The 27,179-nt window shown below is 37.4% G+C and overlaps 2 pseudogenes; one reads left to right on the top strand and one right to left on the bottom strand.

Annotated features, from left to right (window-relative positions):
- Nucleotides 1-4,730: 4,730 nt before the first annotated feature.
- Nucleotides 4,731-5,824, top strand: LOC127206659 (60S ribosomal protein L3-like; annotated as a pseudogene).
- A 9,164-nt stretch (nt 5,825-14,988) lies between these two features.
- On the bottom strand, nt 14,989-15,444 carry LOC127206188 (60S ribosomal protein L10-like; annotated as a pseudogene).
- Between the last annotated feature and the right edge of the window lie 11,735 nt (nt 15,445-27,179).

Here is a 27,179-nt window from a genome sequence, read left to right as displayed (position 1 = left end):
AATGCCTGGCCCAACCTGAAACCCAACCCATAGGAGAGAGCCAACATCTGACACTATTAATGATGCTTTTCTATGCATGTAGGCAGAAATCTAGCACAGCTGTCGCCTGAGCGGCAATGGGATAAAACAGATGATAAAACTCACAGCTACACATTGAATAGAGTACAGCGAGCCTTGTAGAACAGTGGAAGGAAGGATAGAAGGTAGGGGACAGGAGCCCTACAAGAAGACAAACAATGCCAACTAACCAGCACTTATGTAGACTGAAACACCAACCAAGGACTATGCCTGGTCTGGACAGAGATGTAGCCAATAGTCAGTTCAGTTTTCATGTGGGTCCTCTAGTAAGGGGAGTAGGGGTTGTCTCTGACATGGACTCTGTTTCTGCTTTTTGATCACTTTCCCCTTGAGGGTTTGTCTTGCCAAGTCACAGAGGAAGAGGATGCACTCAGTCCTGATTCGACTTAATGCACCCCGCCCAAGTGTGTAGGGGATTGTAGGCTCCTTGTTTCTAAGGAGTAGGGAAGGGAGGAGGGGGAAGAGGAAGTGAGGGTGGACAGGAGGGAAGGAGTGAGGGTGGTATGATAGGAATATAAAGTGAATGAATGAATAAATAAATAAAATTGCAATGTTCTCTATTTGGATTTTCCTTTAATGAGTATTAGTGTCCTTCTTTATCTCTTCTGATTAGTTTAGGGTTGAAGTCTATTTTGTTAGATATTAAAATGACTCCACCAGCTTATTTCTTAGGTCCATTTGCTCGGAATTTTTTTCAGTCCTTGTACCCTATGGTCATGTCTACCTTTGATGTTAAGGTGTGTTTCTTGCATACATCATAAGGATGGACCCTGATTTCCTCTTGTTTCTGTTTCCTTTTATTGAGGAATTGAAATCACTGATGTTGAGAGATATCATTAAACACTCATTGCTGATTCCTGTTATTTTGTTTTTGCAGATGGTGTTTGTGTGAGTGTTTGTGTGTGTGTGTGTGTGTGTGTGTGTGTGTTGCATGCATACAAATTTGTTTCCCCTCTTTTGATTTTGCTAGTCTTGGATTATTTACTTGTTTGTTCCTCTGGCAGCAACTAGATCTTGGTATCCAGCAATTAGCATCAGAATACATAAAACCAGACCAACCCCCAACAGCTACATAATTGTATAGTAACTGTTTCTATGTGGTAGTTTGAATGAGAATGGTCCCCATATACTCATAGATTTGAATGCTTGGTGACCAGGGAGGGGTATATTGTGAAAGGATTAGAGATGTTGCCTTATTAAAGGAAGTAAGTCACTAGAGGTGGGGGCTTTGAGGCTCTCTCTTCCTTCTCCACATAGATACAGATGAACAACTCTCAGTTACTTCTCCAGCACCATCTCTGGTGACAATGGACTAAACCTCTGAAACTGAAAGCAAGCCCCAATTAAATACTTTTTAAAATAAGAATTTACAAGGTCATGGTGAGTTCACTGCAATAGACTTTTGACTAACACAGAAGTTGATAGCAGGAAGCATGGTACAGCTGTGACAGGCCTGACTATGCTGCTTTTTGGCTAAATGGTGATTTTGGGATTTTGGATTAGGAAAGCAGTTGAAATCTTTAAGCAGAGCTTAATGGAACCTAGTAGTAGGAACACAGAAGATAGTGCTGAGGATAATTTGAACTGTGGGAGTCCCAGCTTAAGAAGTTATGAAGATGAGTAAGAATACTATTAAGTGGTCTATAGACAATTCTTGTGATATTTTGGCAAATGATGTGTATGAGTTTTGTACTTACCAAAAAAAGAATGTGCCTGGGGTTAAATTGAAAATTTTGGATTAATGGTATTAGAAGTTGAGATTTCAAGATAGTTTAGTATTGATTAAGTTTTTGTTTACTATGACTACTCTTATTGAGATTAATAATAAAAAGCAGCAAAAACTATAAAATCAAGTAAATAAAATATATAATATGTTAATCATAAAAATATTTAAGCTATATAAAAAATACAAAACACAGTTTGAGGAGAAAGAGAGCATCGGGAAGTAAAATGGAGCTAAGACCTGTGGTCAAAGTGATTAAATACTTAAAGAAAAGCCTGGTGCTAAATGAAATAAAGAGAATGGTGATCTCAGGACAAGCGCTCATCCAGCTAAGCTTAAAACTTATGAAAAGGAATAAAAAGAAGCTTATGTAGTGAAGGAAACCATCAAAACCAGAAAGCTGATAACAATGTATTTGAACAAGCTGGACAATTCCAGAGTAGGAAGAAGAAAAACAGCTATGTGGGTCTGGCTTTAATATAAAAAATACAAAAGATAAGTTGTGGAATTTCTTCCCTTGTTTAGGGAAGGCTGCTGAAGTTGGGTGTTTTCCAGGTTTGTCCCTCCATGGAGCCCTTAAGAAGCCATTTTGTAAATTTGTTGAGGTGAAGCCTAGGTTGCATTGGGATCTAGTACATGTTGGAAATTCTAAAATCTTGGAATATCTTCCAAAAGGTGCTGCTAAGTATGAAACCACCCCAAGAGAGAGAAGTGTGTTGCAGTCAACAAAGCTGATAGAATTTGACATCAAATATGGAAGTACAGACATGGTTAGCCTTCTTATTTTGGGAACTTGCTTTGGTCCACTATTTTCTCACTATGCCCCCTTTCTTCCTGTTTAGAATGGTTAATGTATATTCTCTGTCATTGCATGTTGGAAGTGTGTTACTGGCATTTTTATTTTTATTTTATTCTATAAGGGATTGCACTTAAGAGATTGCCATGAGTTTCAGAAGAAACTTTGAACTTCAGACTTTTAAACACCTTTGAGACTCTGATAGAGTATGAGATATTTTGAAGTTGTACAAAAAGCATTTGCATTACCATATGGGTGCAAACATGTGATATGTACAGAATACATTACCCAAGAACAAAAGAATATGTCTTCTTTTTGGCACCTCATTGAGCTTTCTCCAGAACTGACCACTTACTTGGGCACAAAGCAAGTCTCAACAGATACATGAAAATTGAAATAACACCCTGCATCTTATCTGAGCACTACAGATTAAAGCTCGATATCAACAATATCAGAAAGCTTACAAACTTATGAAAAATAAGTCAATAAAGAAAATTTGGCCATGTCCCCTGGAGGGGGAGACCTGGTGACACTCAGAGGAAGGACAGCAGGTTACCAAGAAGAGACTTGATACCCTATGAGCATATATAGGGGGAGGAAATCCCCCTCAGGCACAGTCATAGGGGAGGGAAGTAGGGGGAAAATGGGAGGGAGGGAAGAATGGGAGGATACAAGGGATGGGATAACCATTGAGATGTAACAAGAATAAATTAATTTAAAAAAAAAAGGAAAAAAAGAAAATTTTAATTAAAGACTTTATAAAATGAGTGAAAATGAATATGCAACATACTCAAACTTATAGGACACAATGAAAGCTGTTCTAAATGGAATGTTCACAACACTAAGTGCCCACATTTTTAAACAAGTGCAAATATATCACACTAGTAACTAAAAACCATATCTGAATGCTTTTCATGAAAAAAATCAGAACTAAAATGAGTAGATGCCAAGAATTATGCCAAGGAATAACAGTAAAATAGTAACAAAAACAAAACATACAAACGATACATGGACAAAAACAATCAATAAAATTCACAAACCCTTATTCAAGTTAAATAAAAGGTTGATAGAACATATCCAAATTAGCAAAATTAGAAAGAAGAGAGAGGTATAACAGCAGACATCAGGAAATCTAGAGAATAATGACATATTTTACAACCTGTACGCCACCAAATTTGAAAATCTAAAAGAAATACATAAAATTCGTGATATATAACACCTGCCGAAATTAAATCAAGATGAGTTAAAAAATTAAAAGACTCATAATCTCTAGTGAAATAGAAGTTGGAATTAAAAAATCTCCAAACCAAAAAAGCCTAGGACCACATGAACTTAGCACACTATAAATCAATAGTAATTAAAACAGCATGGTACTGGCACAGCAATAGTCTAGTTGATCAGTGAAATCGAATCGAAGACCCAGATATGAATCCACACACATGGTTACTTGATTTTTGACAAAGAAGCCAAATCTATTCAATGAAAAAAGGATAGCATATTCAACAAATGGTGCTGGTTTAATTGGATGTCTACGTGTAAAAAATGCATTTGGACCCATATTTGTCACCATGCACAAAACTCAAGTACAAGTGGATTAAAGACCTCAACATAAAACCAGAGACACTAAGTCAGTTACAAGAAAAAGTGGGGAAGATCCTGAACAGAACTTCCTGAACAGAACTTCAACAGCCCAGGCCTTAAGGTCAACAATTAATAAATGGGACCTCATGAGGCTGAGAAGCTTCTGTAAGGCAGGAGACACTGTCAAGAGAACAAAGTGACAGCCTACAGACTGGGAAAAGATCTTCACCAACCCTACATCTGACAAAGGTCTAATATCCAAAATATATAAAGACCTCAAGAAATTAAACACCAACAAACCAAATAACCCAATTGAGAAATGGGGCTCAGAGCTAAACAGAGAATTCTCAACAGAGGAATATCGAATGGCTGAGAAACACTTAAAGAAATGTTCAACCTCCTTAGTCATCATGGAAATGCAAATCAAAACAACTCTGAGATTCCATCTTACACCCATCAGAATGGCTAAGAGCTAATGTTCATAAAAATAGTTAATGTCAATACTCCTCAAAATATTTCACTTAGCTCTGCTGGTGGCATGTGATGGTCAAAATGTCTCACAGGAAATTCTCTGCTCCCAGGCATTGGTCCCTGGACTTCTTGCCTCGGAAGCACAGCAGTTGGCATCGGGAGAAAGTGAAGAGCTTCCCCAAGGTTCACCCTTCAAGCCCATTCACCTCACAGCCATCCAGGAAATCGGCATGCCAGGATCTAAGGTGAAAAAGAAAGTCGTGGAAGTTGTAACCATTGTGGAAACCCCATCCATTTTGGTTGTGGGCATTGTGGGATGTGTAGAAACCCCAAAAGGCCTCTGGACCTTCAAGGCAACATTTGCTGAGCATATCAGAGATGAGGGTAAAAGGCACTTCTGTAAAAACTGGCACAATAAATTAATAAAATATATTTAAAAAATAACTGGCACAAATCAAAGAAGAAGCCCTTTACCAAACACTGTGAGAAATGGCAGGATGGCATGGCAAGAAACAGCTGGAGGAGGACTTCAACAGCATGAAGAACTGCCATTTTCCACATAATTGCCCATACCTGGTTGTGTCTGCTTCCTCTGTGCCAGAAGAAGGCACAGTTGATGGAGATTCAGGTGCATGGTAGCAGAGTGGCTGAGAGACCAGCTGGTTTCTGGGAACCAGTTGTTTCCTTATATAGAAACTACCCCACAAGACTCACAGAGGGCTGAATAGAGTTGCCTGTATTAGAACCTGGCACCCTGCCCATGTATCTTTCTCTGTGGCTCAAGCTGGGCAGAAAGGCTACCTTCTTTGAAGGAAGATTAACAAGAAGATGTACAAGATTGGTCAAGGCTACCTCATCAGGGATGATAAGCCAATCAAGAATGCATCTACTGACTATGACTCATCTGACAGGAGCATCAACCCACTGGGAGGCTTTGTCCGTTAAGGTGAGGTGACCAATGACTTTGTCATGCTCAAAGCCTGTGTGGTGGGAGCCAAGAAGGGAATAAGTCCTTGTTGGTGCAGACCAAACAGCAAGCTCTGCAGAAGATTGACCTGAAGTTCGTTGACACCACCTCCAAGTTTGGCCACAGTCAATTCCAGACCATAGAGGAGAAGAAAGCTTTCAGGGGACCACTCAAGAAAGACTACATTGCCAACTAGGAAGGTGCTTAATGCCAGGAGAAATTTGCACAGTTGGTGGGGTCTCAATAAAAACCTTTCCAATGGGAAAAATTATTTCACATGGTAGAAACAGAGTTGAATATTTCCATTTTTAATACAATGTTATAGGTAACCTGATACTTAAGCCACATAAAGACCAAACAAGAAAGAGAATTGTTTTAAAGAAAGTAAATCCCAGACTGCCGATTTTATCAATAAAGACTCAGCAGCCAGATAATGGGGTGAAAACCTGCTAGCTCAGAGAGGCAGAGAAAGCACTCAGCTGACCTTCCTACTCAGATCATGTCCAAGAGGAAAAACCAGAAAGTCTAAAGCCAAAAGCCAAAAGCTTGCTAGCTCAGCTCACAGCCCAAGAGGAAAAGCCAAAAAAACTAAAAGACAAAGAACTTTCTACCTCAAAGATCAAAAGCCCTTTCTTATCCATGCTGTCTTAAATATCCGTAAACTCAAAGTCACTCCTACTCTTTAATCCCTGTCAGCTGGTTTCTTGCTCTACATCTTGACCTAGGGTTAACTTTATTAAATTCTGTAAACAGAAAGCTCTTGGATTAAAGGGGTATGCAAGGGCTGGCTGAACCACACCATAATCACCTGCTTACAATAAACAGAAAGTTCTTGGGTTTAAGGTTTGTGTTATGGTTGAACCACACCAAACAAGAAACAGGGTTTTACAGTTCACAATCTTGAGGTTCACAATGGGATCAAATATCCTGTAACAGAGGAATTATGACAAATTTCCTTTTGGAGCCTAGATGCAAAAATTCATAATAAAAATTTTGCAAACTGTGTACAAAAACATATCAGAAAAATCAACCACTATCTTTTCTATGCCAACACCATGCTGCTTTTATTATTAACACTCCATGGTATAGCTAAAATCAGGGATGGTAGGTGGTACTTCAAGCCATTTTTTTTTTTTTTTTTAATTATCTGGGATGTTTTAGAACTATCCTGTCATTTATTTATTTGTTTCCATATAAAGCTGAAAACTTTGTTTGATTTTTGTTTGTTTTTCAGAAAATGTGTGTTGAAATTTTGATAGCGAGAGTGTTGGCTCTGTAGATTACTTTTGGTAATATGATAATTTTTATTGTATTAATTCTATCAATCCATGAGCATGGGTGATTTTTCCATCTCCTGATATTTTCTTTAATTTCTTCTTTCCAATCATTCTATACACAGATTTTTTTAAAGAAAGACATTTCTTACTTTAAAAATTATTTATTTATTCACTTTACAATCCCTCTTCTCCTCCCAATCCCACCCTCCCTTCTCTCGCCCCTCTTCCTTATTCCTCAGAAAAGGGTAGCCCCCCTACCCACATACCTCAGCCCATCAAGTCACATCAGGACTACATCAGGACTGAGTTCATCTTCTTCTGATGTAGCCTGGCAAGAAAGTCCATCAGCGGTCAAGGAAGTGATAAAAAAGCAGGCAACATAGTCCATGTCAGAGACAGTCTCTGCTTCCCTTAATAATGTACCCATGTGAAACCTGAGCCTCCCATCTGCCACATTTATGCAGAGCACCTAGGTCCAGTCCATGCATGGTCCTTGGTTGATGCTTCAGACTCCACAGACTCATCTGAGCCTTTGTTAACTGGCTCTTTTGGTCTTCTTATGGAGCTTTTTATCACCTCTAAGTCCTTTTACCCTCCCACCTATTTTTCCAGTAGACTCCCTATGCTTTACCAAATGTTTGGGTGTGAGTCTCAGCACCTGTTTCAAACCACTGCTTGGCAGAGCCTCTCAGAGAACAACTTTGATAGGGTCCTGTACAAAAGCATAGCTGAGTATTGTCAATAGTGTTAGAAGTTTGCTGTCTTCCGTAGGGTGGGTCTTGCATTGGGCTCGGCATTGTTTGGACATTCCCTCAATCTCTGTTCTATCTTAAAAAGAAAGAAATGACCCCTCATAGATTCTTGGGAGTTTCCATTCTCCTAGATTTTTATCTGCCCCAGAGATGCTAACTCCACACCAATTCCAGTTCTTTCTCCACATTCTCTATCCCTCCATCTTACTCTTACTTGATCCCACCTGCTCTGCTCCCCAACCCCTCCCTCACTAAGGTCCCTCCTTTTATCCATCTATTGTCTATTAGATTTTCCCTTCTATGTGAAATTCAAGATTCCCTCCTTTCTCAAAGCTAGGAGCTAAGCAGATAGTTATAGAAGTCCAAATATGAAATTAGCAAAAATAGCAAGGTCAGACTGACCTTTGCAAAGAGCAATGTACTTGAATTGTTCTTTTCCCTTGAATTGTTTTTCTTAAGTCCTCTCTTACAGTTTCTGGCACTTTATTCATCCAGACAAAATCAGTTCATCTAAGGTGCCAAAATATAGTTACTATAGTGAACTTACAATTCTTGTTATAATACTACTTTTTATAAAGGACATATTATTAGATAGAAGCTAAATAAATAAGGATAAATAATGAGTATACAAAATGAAAAAACAAAATGGACAATGTGGACAGCAATTCATACAACAGCAGGGAGCACACTGGTCTAAAGTATACAACACATCTTTATGGTTGGGTATTTCTGGTCACAAAATAAGTTTTAGCAACTTGAAAAGGTTACAATGCCTCTAAGTGCCTTTTATAATTAGCTTGGAATGAAAATGGAAACCAATAAAAATAGCAGGAGGAAAATAGAAAATCTTCAAATACTTAGAATCTTTCTTCTTAAACAGACATGCATATCAAGAGGTAATTAAGAAACAGAAAACACTGAATGCCTGAAAATCAAAACTTAATTTGTCACAATACATGACTAGCAACAAAATCAGTGAGTAGAAGGAAGTTGATCAGTGAAAACACATTAAAAATGTGAAATATCTTCATCCCAAAGTTCTGCTTCAAGTAACTAGATGAAGAGGTGCAGAGTAATGGTTCTGCACATCAAGTGCTGCTGGACAAGCATCAAAGCCTGAATTTGGATCCCCAGAACCCATATAAAATTCAAACATGGTGTTACACACCTCTAATGCCAGTGCTGGGGGTAGGCAGAGAGAGAGGGATCCTAGGGTTCACTAGTTACACATCTAATTAAAACGGCGAGCCCTAGATTCAGCAAGAGCCTCACTGTCAAATAAATATGTAGAAAGTGATAGCAAACACCTATATAGGCTCAATTTTCTTAACCAAAATATTTTGTTAACAACTTATTGACCGAGCCTACGTCAATTATAACCTGATTAACCAAAACTGTAGGAAATGAAGATTAAGTGACACAACAAAACCTTAAGGATATCAGTCCCGAGGAATGATTCTCCAATCCAGAGCCGCAGGATTTCTTCCACTGGAACCGGGGGTAACCAGACCCCAGAGCCTCAGCAGAAGCCAGAGCTCTGAAGCCTTCCCTCAAGCAGATTTCTCTAGGAACATCTTGAAGGGCAGCGATGAACAGCCAAACCTATCCCTAGTCTCCAATCCGCACCACCACCAATTCTGGGCTCATTTACATATCTCCTCCCAGAGTCTGTTCACAGGATCTTTTTCATCTGGTAGCAATTAAGCTCCTGCATGAGGTGGTTGCTCTTCTAGTAAATTAACATCACCTGTTCTCTTACTAGACCGTTCGATCACATCTTGGGATCCTAAAGAATAGGTTTCTCTCCTTCACCCCTATGTTGGTTTCTGGCTTCCACATAAGCAGGCACAGGTAGGTACATTTCTCTATCTACTTGAACATGATACACACATCACATTTATACATACAAGTATACATACATACACACATACATACATAGAGAGAAAGAGACATTGCACAAATCATAATTTGTATGAATGATTAAAAAATAGAGAGAAAACATAAATGAAATTAAAAATGCCAAACATTAATAAAATTAAAAACAGTTTTTATGAAATTATGAAAAATACACCTTTAGGTAGACCCATAGGTGGCTGAGAGATCCTGCCAGATGATGAATGGCATAAAATTGGGTGATTGAGAAATTGACATTCAAATAGAAATACTTAAACCTTTTAAAAATACTTTTTAAAATACTTGCCTTTTTAAAACATCAATATTAGACTTCTGAATTTGTATTTTTTCCTATTAACTATTTTAATTCTTCTGATGGATGTATAAAGATGTTTTAAAAATACAATTGTTTCACGGGTAATTTCAATTAATTTTTTAATGATTGGGGCTCCATTTGACTGTTTGCACTGAGATTTCAGTGTGCACATTTGGTTTTGTAGCTGTGGAATCTTGTTGAAATTGAATACGATTTTGGTAATAAATACTAGTTCCTGAAAAAAATGACTAAAGGAAAATTATAATTGGATATAATACCATTTTAACTAATGCCAATGGAAATACAGTCATAAAAGAATACTATCGACCTGGAAAGATGGTTCAATTGTTAAGAGTACTTGTTACTCTTGAAGAAGACCCAGGTTTGGTGCCCAGCACTCACAATGGTGGTTCAAAAACATCTGGAATCCCAGTGACAGGGAATACAATATCACCTTCTGAATTTTTTGAGGACATTGTGCTGTAGAGGAATGTTAATTCAGAATATGGCTGTTCTGTCAGGAGATCACATCCAAAGACTTTCCGGTTCTATGTGATCGGGCTGGCAAGAGATCACTTCCAAAGATCTTCTAGGTCTGTGTAATCCAGCTGGAATATAAGCATGACTTTAATCCAGGAGACAAACAGATCTGAGCTCAAGACCTGCCTGGTATACAGCAAGTATCAGGTAAAGAAAAGCTTAGTTCCAGGTGTGGTGAAACATGCCTTTAATCCCAAATGAAGGTAAGGTTAGTTTGTGGAAGGAAGTACCCATGTTGTAAAGTGATGTCTAATTGAGTGACAGAAAGGTGACAAATTAGAGAAAATTTGACAGAATAGGATATGCCCAATTGGGTTAGTTTGAGGTCAAGCAGCACAATTCTGGGCTGAGAGACGCTAGAGTAAATAAGTCAGCTGGAAGAGGAGTTTGAGCCAGAACAGCTGAGTTGAACCAGTCAGGCCAGAGTTTAGAGAGAACAAGTAAGGGTCTTCTCACTAAGCAGTAAGTCTCAGAGGCTGAAAACATTCTAGGCCTAGGTTAGATCATATAGAAGCTAGACGCTTCCAGGACTAGGCCTAGCACAGCAGAAGGAGGTAGTAAGCCTCCCAGACAGCAATTGAACCAGGAGAATAATTTTACTTTTACATAATGCACATGCATGCATTCAGGAAATAACTCATACACATAATTTTTAAAAATACAAAATAAATTTTAGAAGGAGAATACTATCAACACTACCATACCAATATGTTTAATAACCTAAAAAAAAAGAGTTAAAGTTCTAGTAAAGCACATCACCTATGGGTACAATCATAAAGAAAAAAACCTGGTAAGAATTACATTTAGTAAAAAGATAAAACAAGTACTCAAAAATCCTGCCAAGAATTGAACACCTGGGAGTTGTTTGCCTCAGCAGCAATTTCTAACACTGAACCAAAATTAGCTTCAATGCTCCGCAATTTCTTTCAACACAGTAAAGAAGACAAATACCTTAAGTTCTTTCCATAAGGCCAGCATCACCACAACACCAAATTTGAATGAAGACAATACAAATTTATTGCAGACCGGTATGAGAAGAAGTTTATAAAACTGAGAACTGTATACAACAAATAAAATTAATTCCTAAACAAATGGCTCCCTAGAAATATCATTACAGTTGAGAAACCCTAGTAAATCTGACAATGACCAAGAGAGAACCCACAAGTGACAAATAATCAGACACTGTAAATACAACAACAACAACAACAACAGCACACACACACACATACACACGAATTCACAAGTAATACAAAATAGATAATCCTGAAAAGCAGTAGCAGCCATAACTCACCTGGTATGCAATGGATCATTTGAGCAGCTTTGTAACCTGAAAGGAAATTGAACTCATCATCCTATGAAACTTTAGTATCTGCTGAATTTTTTAAAGAGGTCTTTCAATGCTTCTTTAAGTTAAAAAAGAAGGTCGCACTTCCAAACTCATTACAAAGTTTGTGAATTATCTTGTCTAAAAAAAAAAAAAAAAAAAAAAAAAAGGCAAAATTGACTAAATAGCTACACATCAATATGAATATAAAGGTCAAAATTGTTAAAATAAAAAGATTTCCCTGATAATTACTCTTGGTTGGCAAATTGCCTGAATCAGAAATAACTGAGAGTTAATGCCCCATAGCACACAAGTACAGGATTGTGTATATTAAAGTTGGCTTCTGAGATACAAAATCCAAGAGCGTATCTAAGAAAATTAAAACACCAATCAGAATATAATGCTGAACATATGTAAAAATAGATGATTATGGAAGTTGTGAATATTTTAAATATTACAAATAAGTTATTAATTAAAAAAATTAAATAAATAGATATCGTCTGTTCAGTGGTGACTATTTAGATGCAGTTTAACATCTTAGAAAACAGACAATGGAACTAGTGTAAGTCTTGGGGCAGAGTTATAAGAGAGAACTCGAAGCGATAATGACTAGCACAGACATGGCCTAAGAAGAGGTGAACAGATGGAAGGTGCCAATTACAGAGAAAAATGATGAGTTAATTGTACTTTCTGAGCCAAAGGGGATGTACAACTTCCAAGTCACCACAGGTATCTTTGCTTGTTTTTTTGTTAGAATATTTGTATTTATTCTCTGACAATTTCATATATGTATACATTGTATCGTGATTGTATCCACTCTATTCCCAATTACCCTGTAAGTACTCCTAGACACCTCTCTCACTTACTTTCCGTTGTCTTGTTTCTTTTTTATTTTTATTTTTTATTTATTTATTTTGATACAGGGGTTTCTCTGTGTAGCCTTGGCTGTCCTTGACTCTCTTTGTAGACCAGGCTAGCCTCGAGCTCACAAAGATCCACCTGCCTCTGCCTCCTGAGTGCTGGGATTAAAGTCGTGGGCCACCATGCCTGGCAATTGTTTCCTTTTTAAAATATTCCTCCCCATTAGTTAGTGCTGCCTGCTGGAATGTTGACTGATCTTGTTGACTCTTTGTAACTCTTGCTCACCTTAGCCATAACTGCCGTGAGTTTGTGAGTGCAAAGATCATGTCATATGCAAAACAACGTTTCATATTTACTCACTCTTTCCCCATGTCCTGGGGGAATGGGGACCAGTAATTTAGAACTGAGCAATGAGCAGACACTAACAGCCCATTAATCAGTTATCAATCTCTGCACTGACTGCTTTCCACTGCAAAAGAGGCTTGTATGGTCAAGACCATAACCTATGGAAATACACACAAATACATAGAAGGCAGTTTGGTGACATGTCCATTTAGAAAAATAGTAATAATATTAGTTTCCCCAAAGAGCCTCCCAAGCCCTGAGCTTTTAACCAGTTGTGCAGTAGTAAGCATGGATTTCCTACCATGGAGTAGACGTCAGACCAAATCAGAAAGCAGTTGGTTAATCCCCTTAACATTCATTTCTCTAAGGCCCAGTGGGCACATCTTGTCTGGTAAGTAAATATTATAGCATTCAAGTTCTAGGAATGATGCAGAGTCTAGTGAATTGTAAGATCTTTTGATCAAAACGGGGCAGCCCAACATCCATTTTATAACTTTTCCATTGATGAGACAGTCTGTTCAGCAAACCAGAAAAAATCACCAAGGCACAAACTTTATTTGCACTGAGTTTGCAAGTTTAGCTCAGGTCACATAGTCCTATGGTAGAATTTCAGCATTTTAAGTAGGCATTTTAACCATGCAAACCATAACATGGGAGCATCACCCCAAGCAGCATATTAAGTAGCTCCCAGGAGGATTGGAAAGATTGATGTCATCTAATACCCACTGACTTAAAGAGAAACGGATTTCCTACCATGTAGTAGACATCAGACCCAATCAGAAATTAAACATGACTTTAAAAATGACCTTAGGGCCCTTTGACATTCTAGGCAGGCCTGGTTCAGATTGTCCTATCCCCTGAAGGTTTTGACCTGAGGATTTTCATCCCTTTGTGTGCAATCTCTGCTTCTGCTTGTCAGACACTTCACTGTGCACATGGGGTAGGCATTATGAAGACATTGTGAAGAGAAGGAAAAAAATTACTTCCAGTGTGCTACAGCATGGTTTGGTGCTTTGAATTTGATTGTTAATTATTTCGCCTCCTGAGGTTTGCTGGCTGTCTTTTATGAGCAGACTGCCACATGCCACAAATGACATTAGTGAACCTTGCCTCGTATATTATCCCTGATTGGTTAGATAAAAAGTCTTGCCTGGGCAGGGCAGAAGAGAGGCAGGTGGGCTAAGGTTCATGAGCTGGAAGGATAGAAGCATCACGGGAGGGGGTCAGGAGAGATGGGGAGGAGGAAGGAGAAGAGACAGAGCCACCGTGTCTGTGAGGAGCCTAATCTGAGGATCAGTGATGGAGAGAAACAGTCCAAATGGCACACATGGGCATGTACAAGTATTTATGGGATATTACACTTGAAGCAATTCATGTAGGAATCGCCATTGGAAGCGGGGCTTGGAAGTTAAAAATAGCTTAGGTGTGTAGTTTCTACCCAGCGCCAAAATTTAAGACATATTAAAAATCTAACAGTTGTCTGATTGTCTAACAGTTGTTTGATTAATAGCAGGTTCAATAATAGCTACTGTAATAATTATAGGTATTAATAGTAAATATTAATAATCATTTCCAACAGCACTAATGGGAATATTGTGAGGCATATGCTAGGTCTTGAATATTTTGCCATGTAAACTGTTAAATTAATATCATAAAATGTCCACACTATTACTTGCTTCTGGTTAAATCCTTGAACAATGGCTGTTATTAGCTTTGATTATGCACTGTTGTAAATATGAGATAAAGGGCCATCCTAGTCAATCATACTCTTGTCATTTATTGTTCTCAGACTGCAAATGCTGGGAGCACGCCTCTGTTGGAAAGAGATAAAACTTTTATTTAACTGCAGTTATTGAACTTCTCACCTGGCTAACAAAGCAACACACCTGATAATAGGTTTTATTAGACATAACCTATTATCACGACTATGACCTTCCACTCAAGTAAACAAACCTGAATGCTCAGCAAGTCTTCACTCTCTCAGCACCGTACCTTGTTCTTACAGAAAAAAAAAAAATATAATACCATGTTCAAGGTATTATCCAGTGACAATTTTGGTTTTTTGGTTTTTTGTTTTTTACTGGCTGTGAGATTTATTACTGAACATGATTTGGTAGGGTACAGAAGATCATCACAGTGGAAACCCTCCTCAGGAATGCAGGGCTCTCCACTTGTCCAGGGGACCACGACTGGGAATATATTTGACCCCACAGCCATCAGGAATAAGCCGCTTCTCAGAAACCATGTCTTCAAACTCATCTGCATTACACTTGGTGAAGCCCCACTTCTTTGAGATGTGGATCTTCTGGTCGCCAGGGAACTTGAACTTCGCTCTACTCAGAGCCTCAATCACATGCTCCTTATTCTGCAGCTCAGTGCGGATGGATATGATGACCTGGCCAATGTGAACCCTGGCCACTGTGCCCTGGGGTTTCCCAAAGGCACCACGCATACCTGCTGGAGCCTGTCAGCCCCAGCACAGGACCACATCTTGTTGATTCGGATGGCCCCAGTGACAATTTTGAATATGAGTCATCATGTCCTTAGCAATCATTACAGAAATGTTTGTGTGTGTTTTTGGAAAGCAGCTGCGCATACACAGAACTGACACTCGACGACTTCATTTCTGCTTTTTTTACTGTAAAGCAGGTAGAAAAGGAAGCAAAATCCTTATTTCAGACAGAATAGCAATAGAGTAGCTCATCAGCTATGATAACCATTTCTCCCCAGCACACACACAGACACACAGACACACACACACACACACACAGGCACACAGACACACAGACACACAGACACACACACACACACACACACGCACACCACAGTTCCTGTAATGAGCAAAGCTAACACAGATGTGAAGATCCTTCTTTCATGTATGTATCTCCAGCTGCAGAGTTCTAGCTCTGACCAGCTCCAGCTTTCATGGCGATAGCATTGTAGCCCATAATCTCCGTTTCCTCATTTCCTTCACTCACTGTGGTTTGGAGGGCCAAAGGCAATGGGCTAACTGCATCTACATGCACTTCAGAGTGTGGCACCCAGACAATCTACCTGCATAACTTTAGGAAGACTTTAAATAATAATTTAAAATGCTGTTGCATCTTAAATATTTTCAATACACTTTTATTAATATACCTCTTTGGATAGAAAAGGTAAGAGAAGCCACAAAATTCACTCTGATTTTTTTTTTTTTTTTTTGAAGTTTGTTGAGTGAGGGCAATCTTTTCCTCATGGCAATGTAAAATTAATTTTTCACGGGAGACTGACAATTGCAAGTACTTTAATATAAAACCATGTAATTTCCCATCAAACATTTCAAAGCTTCACATCATGGTTCATCTTTGAGTTATTTGGTATGTCTTCTAGAGAATATTATGTGCTGAAATTAGAAAAAGAATCATGGAGAGGACACAATTTGAAAAGAAATTTAAAATTTTTTCACAAAACATAGTGCTAAGATAAAATAATTTAATTCCCAACTATTTGAGGTATTAAAATGGCAGTATTTGTCATTTTTATTTTTATTTAAAACAATGAATCTTTTCTGTTACTGTCTACCAGTATGGTAAAAACAAAACAAAAAACAAACAAACAAAAAAAAAAAACAAAACAACAACAGCAAAAAGCAGAAACCTCCAGGTTCAGTGAGAAATCCTGTCTCACTGAATAAAGGTAAAGTGGTGTCTGATAATGGACATCTGGCATCCTCCCCTGGTCTCTGCAGGTATGTGCCACAGACAGTCACATAGAGATGAGTATAGGCATACATACAACACACATTCTCTGTCTCTGTCTCTTTTCAAACACACACACACACACACAGAGTGAGAGAGAGAAAGAGAGAGAGAGAGAGACAGACAGACAGACAGACGGACAGACAGACAGACTGACAGAGATAGAGATGAAAAGTGAAATAGTTGAAAAGCAAAAGTAACAAGATCAAAACTATGACTTTATATGAGGGGAAGTTGAAGGTTCCAGCAAGTCTGAATCACCAGAGGAGTTTTCAAGATGAATACAGTTAGAATTATCACATCCACTCCATATGGGTGTAAATTAATAAATATGATGGCACTTTGATGCATAAGGAACTGAGCAATTAACCAAATTTATTACAGATGATGTGAACCAGATTTTCATTGTTGGAATACAAATTTACTCATTAGTCAGTAGGAGAAGGTCGGGTTGCTCCTATGATGATGATTTAGAATTTGAGCTGGCAGAATGAATTTATCTTTGCTCTGATGCAGATGCCTATGTTTACCTGAATAAGTACAAATACATATATATGCTATGTATGCAGTCTTGTGTGTGCAAATGTGTTATTTTCTCCATTGGCTCAGTCAGCCCTTGAAGCCCATTTACCCACATAGCAATCAGCATGTCTACTGTACATGTTTTAGTTTCTTAACTCCATGAACCAAAGATTATATAAAAATAAAATAAGAATTGAGGTCCCATAGATAAAAGACAAAATTGACAAAAACTTTCTCTCTCTAAGAATAAGGCCAGATATGGAAGAAATATGCAAATAAATTAAATTTTGAATGATTAATAGGCAAATATTATTCATACATGAAAGCAATATCCAAGATACTAGGATAATGGAGAGAAGTTGTCTTGGAGTAAGAATAAGACATACAAGATGAAAATGAAGCAGCCTGTGACTGTGGATATTAACAAAGTCCTGAAAAATAAACAAAACAGAATGGCACTATAAGAAAGGGGCACCAAAGTAGATTTTAAAAAAGTTTATCAGTGATCCAAACTGTAGTAATTTGAAATGTAAATACATATCTACCCAGATATGAGTTAATGATTAAATAAATATGCTTCGAGAAGAGACACATTTCCTTTGCTGAAGGAAATCCAATAGTTTAAGTGAATCTTCTGCACCACACTCTGCAAGTGTGGAACAAACAGCACATCACCTGTAAAATTCAACTCACAGAGGGCATAATTCCAAAGGGAGAAATGAGATGGCCTTTCCTTGATAGTGGTCAAGCTCAGCACTGGCAGTGTCAGTTGTGCTGGCTCTGCTGACCATCGTGATGTGTTAAAAATGACATTTAACTGCAGTTTTCTTCCACAGAACTCACAAAACTAAGATTCTATGGTTAATACCAGAACAATTTGCAGTGTAAAGACATTTTGTACTTACCTGACAGGTCTCTTAAGGCCATCAGTGCAATCTGAATCAGAGACACTTGGGAGCCACAGAGAAGCTTCAGAAAGCAATGCAGTGTCTGGTGGGACACTGAAGTGAGCAAGTATATGAAAATGGAGCATGGGCTGTAGGTAACTAAACGTCATTACCCATAATTTGTGAAAAAAATGTCTAAGGCTGCTAAAAAAGCTAAATTAAAGGGGAATAACAGTCCAGATAGATGGAAATTTCTGTCATAGCTTTAGAAATATAATGTAAATTTTTAAAAATACTATCCCTAATTAAAATAAAAAACATTTAAAGTAAAATCAACAAAATTCCCATAGCTTCTTATAAATGACTCCCAAAATGAACAGTCTATTTCCACTGGTCCAGCAGACACAGATGATCTTCACAGACCTAAGTAGGAGGAAATAGATTGAGAAAATACATTGGGTTAAATACCTCAGTCTAGTAAAAAAAAAAAAAAAAAAAAAAAAAAGAAAGAAAGAAAAAAGAAAAGAAAAAGAAAAAAAAAACCCTCAAAACCAAAACAAACAAACAAAAAACAGGAATAATACAGGTGAAATGTTCCAATCTCTATGGCTACCTAGAATGATTGAACAAAATTAAGTATTATTTTATTCTGTGGACTTTAATAAATATATAATGATAAGAATTTTCATTAGACTATACACAAAATGCCCAAAAAATCTTTTGAGCATTTTTTCTGTAAGTTAAATATGATCATGTTTAAATATAAATTACATGCTGTGTAAATTTAACCATGATACCTATGAAAGGCACTTAGTATGTGGCATATTTAAAAATTAAATATGGTAAACCATACTATAGAAATAGTAATATAATTTTCTACTGGTTTGGTATTAATGTTCCATAGCACCATTGATTTTCATCAATTTAATGCTTGGAGAAAAGTAGGACAGGAATAAAAGCTAATTGTAATTAAGATATGATGAGAGGTTGAGGCAGGTGGATATACATGTAGACTGCTTCTGAGAAAATTCAGTTGGCAGATCAGCATGTGTAGAATCTAATCTCATTCAAGGTTTATTTTTATAATAATTATTTTATTATTTAAAGTATGAACTTCTGTGTGTTTACTTAGAAATTCCATAGCAGATAGACTCCTGAAGCTAGGTAGAAGGATGATAGACAGTTAAATAAAAGACAGAGACAGGCAGAGAGACAACAGAGACAGATACATGGTAGACAGATGTGTAGATGAGAGATATTTTTATAATATTCTTGGATGTTAATATAAATAGGAAATATTTATAATAGATGTGGCAGATTTCACATAAAAGAAAAAGTTAGCTGGGCAAGGATATACACCTTTAATCCCAGTACTTGAAAGATTAGGGGAGACGTTTGAGTCCAGTCTGGGTAACAAATAAACATTTTGTCAAATAAATAAATATCAATTGATTAAAAAATGGGATTTTAACAAAAATATTTATTTTCTAAAAACTAAGTCTAAGCAGGCTTGTCTTCTCTTCAAACTTTCGGATTGTGGATAGTAAGTTTCTACAAACACATATATTTGTGTTGAATATGCTTGCAATGACATCATATATACCTTCTGAATCTTTCTCAGAAGCTGCTCTTCTTTTCAGGGTGACAGCTGTTGTTTTAGCTTTGGACTATAAGCTGTACCTTAGGAATTTTCTTAATAATGGGCGAGGAGAGCATTTCCCACATAATTAGTATTGAAAGAGACTGTAGCAAAAGCCAACTTTTCCTTGCCCCCTGCCATCCTGTGCATCCAGTTTGTACCATTATAAATAAGTTCTTCTGTGACTGTGAGACAGCAGCCCTCACCCCCAGACACACATTTCTGGAGCTGGCCACTCTGCATCCCACAGGGCTGGGAATTTATTCTTTTAATTCTCCATTGGACACAGTAGCAATGGCCTGTTTTATTTTCTGCTTGCCTTCAAGGTGCAAATGACAATTGCTGGATTGTTTTCTTGGGGTTCTATGATCACAATTGACTTTAAAGTGTTTTTAGGGAACAGATATCTTTTCATTCCATTCACACATGTCCTCTGCAGCACTGCAGGCAGCTATACAGTTTGTTGACCTGCTTCCCCTGCCCACAGCAGCATCCATCTTAAACACATAGATGCCACACTGTGGGACACAAGGGAGCTGGAATCAGCCAGGTTGAATTCGAAATACATTTCTTTTATTGCAACAATTGAATTTTTTAGTTTTTAAAATTATCTCTTTACTCTCAAATGCTTGTCAATAAAAAGAGAAGGAAAAGATGAGGATTAGGAGCAAGGAGGAAAAGAAATAAAGGAAATGAAGAAATCTGACAATGTCTAGAAAAGTCAACCCTTTTTCTTCTCTAATTAACAGCAAAAACTACTTCAAAGACAGCCTGGTTGTCTATAGTTTAGCATGTTATGTCATTAACATTGATTTCCTTGGTTCACTTAAGAATGATAAATTGTCACCATTTTAGGTGTATAGAAATTCACATAACCACTTATCAGGGCCTACTAGTTTTGGTAACCACTAAACTGACATATAAAAGATCATCACAGTAAAAAAAAAAAAAAAAAAATCAGTGAATAAGGAAATATTTGTTCGATTTTGGTAACCTTAAAAACTCAGCGAGACTAAACATTCTTTAGTGTCGGTAATAGAATGTGTTTATTATATAAATAACTATTAGAAGAAGTAGGTATTTGCAGTTGACTGTAATGGAGGCAACTAAGACCTTTGCTTTTGTCAATGTCGTAGAACATTTTCAATGTTAAAACTTTCTAAAATTTTCAAATGTAGTTTGTATCATAATGAAAATCTCTTAAAATATGTTGTTCTTGAGAGAGAATATGTAATAACTAAAATATATAATGCATTTTTAAATTTCTAATTATGTTTTAATGAATTAGCTGGGCTGTCCACATTCTTTTGACTTAGCAGTCGTCTAATGTGTAGAACTCTGTAAATAGGGTTAACAAATGCTAACTATAGGGAATTAGAGAGGCTCAAATCAGATCTTTATAAAATATTATATTATCATGCAATTTCAATGTTCCAGGCACAGCGTTTAATTTAACAGCCTCTTTAAATTTGACTTTTGTCTGGTATGGCGTTGTAAACTTCATAATCCCACAACTTGGAAGGCTAAGACAGGGGGATGGTAATTAAAGCCAGCCTTACATATATACTAACATCCTGCCTCAAATAAATGAAATAATTAAAAACAAACAAACATGGGAGTTTTAATGTACAAAATACAATTTCACAAAATTTAATAGGATGCTTTCTGCCATCAAATTATGTATCATATATACTAGATTTGGATTTTTCAGTGAGAAATTACTGGATAAGTTCAAAGTAATTGAGACACCTAATGAAGAGAAATAAGAGAGTTTTGGTACTGAGAAAATAATGATCTCTCACTTGAGTTACTTTAAAAGATAATTTAGGATAACGGCATAGAAAGCAAAACCTATTTGGATTATAAACATCCACCATAGTTATTACCACAGTCCATTTTAGGAAATGACCTTGTTCATGGAAGAGCAGGCATCTGCCGTGTTCATCTGAGGACATGACTTTCTTCATAGAAGAACAGACATTTTCTACTCTGCATTTTCTAGTCTCTCTGTCTGCTTCAGGGATCCTAACAGTGAGTCCAGGTCTGTGTGGACAAAGGTAAAGAGAGACAGGTCTTGCCACAGAACTTCTCCAGAATGGTCATACCCTATGACCAAGGTCAGTGATTTAAAATATGTGACAAAACATACAATATCTGAATAAGTTAAATCAAGGCCAAACCTCATCATGGAGAAGGCCAAGATGGTGATTTGTGAACATTTAGAACTTGGGCACAAGAGAACGTAGTTCGGAGGTGAACAGCCGTTTATTTAATGCAGTGACACATGATGCTCCTTAACTGATCCCCATGAAAAAGAACAAAAAATAATGCTTCTCTTCCTTGCTGCTTTGTAGCATGTCTGCCAGGGGAGCAGTGCTGCTAGAGCAGACTGCTTTCCCATGGATTGCAAGGACAGGGGTCCCAACTGCAAGCCCACCAACACCAGGCTCAGGGAGCTGGTATTACCTGTACTCTGCTTCCATAAAGACAGGCACTTCTATCCCTTTTTTAGATTCCCATAATCCCATTTTCACCTTCAAGGACACCACTCTTTATAATCAGGAGAGATATAAATAGAAGCTTTTGTATAATTAGTTCTTTTATTATTGTCATTATTTCTCTCTCTCCAATCATCTCAACTTCTTTTGCCACAGAAATATTAGTCTGCCTGTTTCTCTATAAATTTAGCCAGACAATCTTTCAGTTAATGTTCCAGTCTTTGTAGAGTTAATATAAAATTTACTGGCAATTTTTTTCACAAATGACTCACCAAGGTCTTACCAAGGAGCAACAATGCATTATTTTTTTTTCACAAAAATCTACATTCTATCCTCTGGTTTTGCTACTCCCAACTGACTGATAAAAAATTGGTTTTATTTATCTTATTTATTCTTCATTAATACAATACATTCCAACTGTAGCCTCCCCTCCCTGCAGCTCCTTCCCCAACCTTCCTTCTTCCCCAAATCCACTGCTTCTCTGTTTCCCTTCAAAAAAGCGAAGGCCTCCCAGTGATAGCAACCAAACTCAGCATAACAAGATGCATTAGGATTAGGCATATACCCTCAATCAAGGCTGGATGAGGAACTCCAGTAGGAAGGGGAAGGCCCCATCAGCAGGTTAAGTGTTAGAAACAGCCTCACTTCCATTGTTAGGAGTCTAACAAAATCTCAAGCTAAGGAACAACACGAGGGCTTGCTGTAGACCCATGCAGGCTCTCTGGTTGTCTCTTCATTCTCTCTGAGCCTAACTACTAAGTTGATTCTGTGGCCCATGTTCTCTCAGGGTCATTGATCTCTCTAGCTCCTACAATCCTTTGTCCCCTCTTCTCTGGAGATCCCTGTGCTCTTCCTAAGGTCTGTCTTGAGTAGCTGCATCTGCTCCCATTAGCTGCAGGAGAAAGTCTCTCTGATGATAATTGGGTTAGGCACTGATCCTATGAGTGTAGCAGAATATTACTAGAAGTCATTTCATTGGCTTCTTTTCCTTCAGTCATATTTGGTTCTATCCTAGGTCTCTGAGCCAATCAGTTTCCAGATCCTGGCCATCTAGGCAGTGTAAGGCACATGTTCCCTTTTGTAGTGTGGATCTCAGGTTATACCAGTCATTGCTTATCTATTATTACAAGATCTAAGTGACCATTGCACCAGTGCATTTACAGGCAGAGCAGATAATGCAGGTGGATGCTGTCCTAGGCCCACCACTGGGAGCCTAGCCTGGTTACAGAAGATGGCTGGTTCAGGTTCCATATCCTCCATTACTAGGAGTCCAAGAAAACAGCTGTCAACATGTCAAAGGGGGAGATGGTGAACTAGAATTTTAGTATTAAAACACAAATCAAAATGAAAACTTTCAGCTTCCTCAATTGACTGATAATACCTGGAAAGCCTTGCAAACAGAACCTGAGAATGGTGGCAAATCTGCTCTATTCTCTTCTGCATGACCACACAGTAGGGAAATAGAAAAAGAAATATCTGCATGGCAATAAGACAGTTATCAAAAACTCAGATCTGCGTGTTTGTAATGCTTCCCTTCATATTTCCTTAGCTTTATTTATTTGATGAATATTTTCCTAATCTCACACAGATGTTAAAAACACATTTCCCTGGATTTGGGAAAAATATTAGACATTTTATTTTTATTTGTTTTTATCCATATATCATGTTTCATATATGTGAGTTAGATCAAATGCAGGACAAAAGGACTTGTGAAAAGAGAGGCATGGGTAGGTTTGTATTCTGTTTGTTTTAGATATGACGTATTTCATGTGTGGCAGTGAAGTCAGAAAACTACCATTTCATAAATGTGTAAAATACATCTTGCTAAGAAACTCTCCAATGGTGATGTGTATAAGATAAGAGGGAGCAGCCATTGTGGTGCACCTCCACACTGTGGGACGTTAGTGTGACTTACCTTATGAGAAGAAAAATTTTGGTTATCTAAGTTTATCTGACAAGGGGAAAACAGGAAAAAATAGAACTGTCAAAGGAGCAACGTGAAATATGAACACATTTTTTTTGGAGATAGCAGTCAACCAGCAAAGAACGAGAGCGATGCTGTGCCTACCGCTGCTTTTCACCAGTATTCTGGAATCAAGTACATGTTAACAGGATGCTTAAAATGATTTCGTTGGAACACTGTGCAATCAGAAAACTTGTCAATCCGGGATATCATTTTTATATCATCTAGTGTTTTGTTTTTCACCTATCTAGGAGAAGCTACATTCAAGCAATATGGCTTCTATGCAAAAGGAAAAACTAAGTTCCTTGCACCAAGAACAGAATATTCTCCTTGACAGTAAGAGTTCTAAGATTGTCACATCACTATATTCTGGAAATCAGTGAAAAATTCCCCTGAATCTAAGAGAATTTCGTAGCAGGTAGTCAAACCAGAACCAAAAACTGGAATATGGCTTTTTGCTTCCACCAGGATCCTCTTTTTCAAAACTGTTAGACAAATTAATGAGATTTATACACTGGTCTGCTTCTGCTGCCTTAACTTTTATGTGAGACATTTTATAGTTTGTCTCATTTTTCTGTGCTTCAGATATAAAATTTTAAAGTAAATATGTAAATCCTTAGTACCTGCCTCATAGTAAAGGGAGACAGCCAAATAAACAAGTGAGTTTTAATAGGGAACAGTGGATTTTAAGACAGAAATATCTGTTAGGTTCAAGAAGCAAACAAAGGAGTAAGTGTTAAAATGTATAGCAAAGCTGTACATTTAAGAAACACAAGGAATACTTTGAAACAAAAAACTTTTGTAACAACCAAATGTCAGTAGAATATTTGTTACTGTGAAGACATTTGCAGAAGAGGTTGATTTAAAAATGACTTCAGGTAAGCAGGTGCAGCTTAATGGGAAAAATGTGTTTGCTTAACAAGCAGAGGCCTTTGCTTGATCCCCAGCATTATAAAAATAAAAATTAATTTAAAGTACAAATCCCTTCTGGCTTAGCTGGAAAGATTCCCAAGAGATCATTTTGTCACGTAAGACTCTGGATTTTCAGGCTTTTTATTTTCCCTAACTTCTTCACTAAATTCAGGGCTTTCTCTCAGACATGGTATGATTACATCATGCATTCTATAGATTTTGGCATAGGCTCCAGTCACAAAACCCTCAGAGTAATAAATCTGAGATTGATATTCTCCCTCCCTCTCTCTCTCTCTCTCTCTCTCTCTCTCTCTCTCTCTCTCTCACTCACTCACTCTCTCTGTCTCTGTCTCCTCCAGTACAAATAGATGGAAAAACATAACAGGAGCCTTCATGGCTACAGAAAATTAAAAAGGAATCACAAGACCTCATCTCAAGACAGCATAAGAAAGCACCCAAAGGAAACCGGAGTAAACCAAACAGACATGATAGTTAAATCAAAGTGAATTATGCATTCATGGAGGATGCAAGGCACAAAGATTTGCAGTGGGAAAATTCTTCTGTTTTCTAATTTGTAGTTCTATCAAAACTAACAGGACCTATGAGAAACTTAACCAACTGCCTTGAATATCACTTGTACTGACATTGGGAAAACTAATTTTAAATGAATATTAAGCCACGGGGAATAATACCATCTAATTCTTTACATAGTTATTTAAGATGAATAACCAATGTTCATCAAGTAAGTTTACTGTGAATCAAAACCATCAGAGACTTACCTAAAAGTAAGTGTGGGTTCACAGTTAAAAATTGATGTAAGACACATAAAGAGCAGAGTTATGAAGTGGTTTGAATATGTAAATTATTCATTGAAAATTCTTAGGTTTAGTATATATTAATCTAAAAGGACAATTGAGCATAATGGGTAGTGTTTCAGAGCAAAATTAAACAAAGTAGATAATTTTAAAATAAAAAAATCTAAAGTGGGTTCTAAGTATGTGTATGTTTCTTTTTACATGTGTTCCCCATTGTTTCCCTATGTTTTGTTATTCTTATTTTAATTTGCCTGTTTGTTTTAAAAAGAGAGAGAGAAAGGAGACATGATATTGGATAGATGGGTAGGTAGAGAAGATGTGGGAAGAGATTAGGAAGGCAAAACTATCATCAGAATATAATATACAAAATTATTAAAAAACAAATTAATAAGAGGAAAATGCTTCTTTGGTTTCATAATAAGGTGAGTATCACTAAGGATAACATTATTTTAAAATTGGGAGGGCAGGAGAGAGGATGAAGTATGGGGAGGGATAACTTACACTAAATGCATTTTGAAAAAGTTTCCTAAAATATATATTGTAAATGGAACTGCCCTGTCATAGGGGACAGTACTGCTACTAGACACAATATTCTACCAAATAAAAACCTCAGCACCAGCAATGAAACCCCTGTTTTTTGTGGTTGTTATTGATTTGTAAGTTTCTATAAAGCACCAAAGTTCTATATGTTTTTTCATTGTTCTTGGTTGTCTCCCTAGAACTTGACTGAAAGATCTCATAGTTGAAGACATCAAATTCTTAAGCTATAAACATGGAGAAATTTAGGTGGTAATGACCTAGACGCTTTACCACTTCAGGCTAGCTTTCATAGTGCTGGAAGGTACTCTGCACTCTACTGAAAGAGAAAAGTAATCATCAATATTTTTATTTATTTTTTTTATTGTTTTTTATAAATTAATTTATTCTTGTTACATCTCAATGTTTATCCCATCCCTTGTATCCTCCCATTCCTCCCCCCCCACATTTTCCCATTATTCCCGTTCCCTATGACTGTTCCTGAGGGGGATTACCTCCCCCTGTATATTCTCATAAGGTATCAAGTCTCTTCTTGGCTACCTGCTGTCCTTCCTCTGAGTGCCACCAGGTCTCCCCCTCCAGGGGACATGGTCAAATGTGAGGCACCAGAGTACGTGAGAAAGTCATATCACACTCTCCACTCAACTGTGGAGAATATTCTGACCATTGGCTAGATCTGGGAAGGGGTTTAAAGTTTACCTCCTGTATTGTCCTTGGCTGGTGCCTTAGTTTGAGCAGGACCCCT

The sequence above is a fragment of the Acomys russatus genome, chromosome 2, assembly GCF_903995435.1.
Source record: "Acomys russatus chromosome 2, mAcoRus1.1, whole genome shotgun sequence".
Taxonomy (NCBI): domain Eukaryota; kingdom Metazoa; phylum Chordata; class Mammalia; order Rodentia; family Muridae; genus Acomys; species Acomys russatus.
This window is presented reverse-complemented; position numbering and strand designations above follow the sequence as displayed.